A 2,224-nucleotide genomic window follows, 5' to 3' on the forward strand; every position below is an offset into this window, starting at 1 on the left:
TGTTTGGATCTAGAGATTATCATACTAAGTGAAGTCAGAAAGAGAAAGACAAATACCATATGATATCACTTATATGTGGAATCTAAAATATGACACAAATGAATTTATCCATGAAACAGAAGCAGACTCACAGACCTAGAGAACAGACTTGTGGTTGTCAAGGGCAAAGGAAAGGAAGGATTGGGCATTCAGGATTATATAGTATGAATGAATAACAAAGTCCTATTATATAGCACAGGGCACTATATTCAGTATCCTGTAATAAACCATAATGAAGGCAAATATGAAAAAGAATATATATATATATATACATTCTTTGTATATACATATATATATATTCTTTATATATACATACATATATATATATATATATATATATATATATATATATATAACTGGATCACTTTGCCGTACACCAAAAAATAACACATTGTAAATCAACTATACTGGATATATAATACATACACATATATACTATGCAGGCTTGGCAAAGTTATATGGAAACTAGAAGTCTGATACACTACTGATGGAAATAAAGTCTTGATAAAAGCAAAACAAAGGCGGGGGCACGGGCTGGCGTGCGGTGCTGGCGCAGCAACGTTGTGAATCGCTGGCTGCGTGGCAGTGAGTGTGCGCTTTTCCCAGCCCAACAGCGACGTTCCACAGGCATGAGCTGTAACCGCTCCATCACCGTCTTCTCTCCCAACGGCCACCTCTTCCCAGTGGAGTACTTGCAGGAGGCCATGAAGAAGGGCTGGACCATGGTCAGTGTTCGAGGAAAAGACATTGTTGTTCTTGGTGTGGAGAAGTCAGTGGCCAAACTGCAGGATGAAAGGACAGGGCGGAAGGTCTGTGCTCTGGATGATAATGTCTGCATGGCATTCGCCGACTCACTGCTAACGCAAGGATAGTCACCAACAGGGCCCGGGTGGAATGCCAGAGCCACCGGCTGACTGTGGAGGACCTAGTCACCATGGAGTACATCACCCGTTATATCGCCAGTCTGAAGCAGCGCTACACACAGAGCAAGGAGTGCTGGGGGTTTGGCATCTCTGCCCTCCTTGTGGGTTTTGACTTTGATGGCACCCCCGACTCTATCAGACTGACCTCCCAGCACATACCATGCCTGGAAAGCCAATGCTGTAGGCCAGGTTGCCAAGTCAGTGCGTGAATTCCTAGAGAATTATACTGAGGAAGCCATTGAAACCATCTGACTATTAAGCTGGCTATCAGGGTCCTTCTGGAAATGGTTCAGTCAGGTGGCAAAAACATAGAGCTTGCTGTTGTGAGGCAAGATCAACCCCTCAAGATTTTAAATCCTGAAGAAATTGAGAAGTACATTGCTGAGATTGGGGGAAAAAAAAAAAAGAAGAAAATGAAAAGAAGAAACAAAAGAAAGCATCATGATGAGATTAAATTTTGCTTGTAACAATTTTTAAATTCAAATCATGGCTGATTTCCAAAATGATACATAGGTATTTCCATTCCATTTATCTGTAACTGTCTAAGTGTTCTACAATAAATTTGCCTATTTTTTTTTTCAAGTGAAACAAAAAGATGTTCAATGTCTTTACACATTAGGGAAATTCAAGTCAAAGCCACAATGAGATCCTACTTCACCTTCACTAGAAAAGAATGGCTGTAATCAAAAAGATAGTATTGGTGATGTTGTGGAGATATCAGAATCTTCATACACCGCTGGTGAGAATGTAAAATAGTATAACTGCTTTGGAAAACAGTTTGGCTATTCTTGAGAAGATTAAACAGAGTGATCACATGATTCAATAATTTCATTCAGGTATACCTAAGAGTATTGGAAACATATGTCCATGCAAAAACTTGTACATAAATGTTCACAGCAGCATTATTCATCACAGCCAAAAAGTGGAAATGACTCAATGTTCATCAACTGATGGCTAGATAAACAAAGTGGTTTATCCACACAGGGAATATTCCCGGCAATAACAAGGAATGAAGTACATGCTATAGTGATACTGAGCAAAAGGCTTGCTGCCCCATGTGCATAGAAGCCAATACTGTGGCACTGGCTTTTGAGGAAAGAACAAGCTTTATTGCAACATGAACCTGTAAGGAGATAGGAGGCCTAGCTCAAATCTGTTTCCCAAATCTGGGATTCAGTCAAACGTTTATGAGTTGGGGGAGAATGGATTAGTATGCAGATATGCTGGTGGGACAGGTTTCAAATGGAGGGCTTTGGAACTTG

At 40.3% G+C, this 2,224-nt stretch overlaps 1 pseudogene; it reads left to right on the plus strand.

The window, feature by feature from the left end:
- Nucleotides 1-475: 475 nt before the first annotated feature.
- LOC113891871 lies at nucleotides 476-1,463 on the plus strand (annotated as a pseudogene).
- The last annotated feature ends 761 nt before the right edge of the window (nucleotides 1,464-2,224 follow it).

Source organism: Bos indicus x Bos taurus, chromosome 4, assembly GCF_003369695.1.
Source record: "Bos indicus x Bos taurus breed Angus x Brahman F1 hybrid chromosome 4, Bos_hybrid_MaternalHap_v2.0, whole genome shotgun sequence".
Taxonomy (NCBI): domain Eukaryota; kingdom Metazoa; phylum Chordata; class Mammalia; order Artiodactyla; family Bovidae; genus Bos; species Bos indicus x Bos taurus.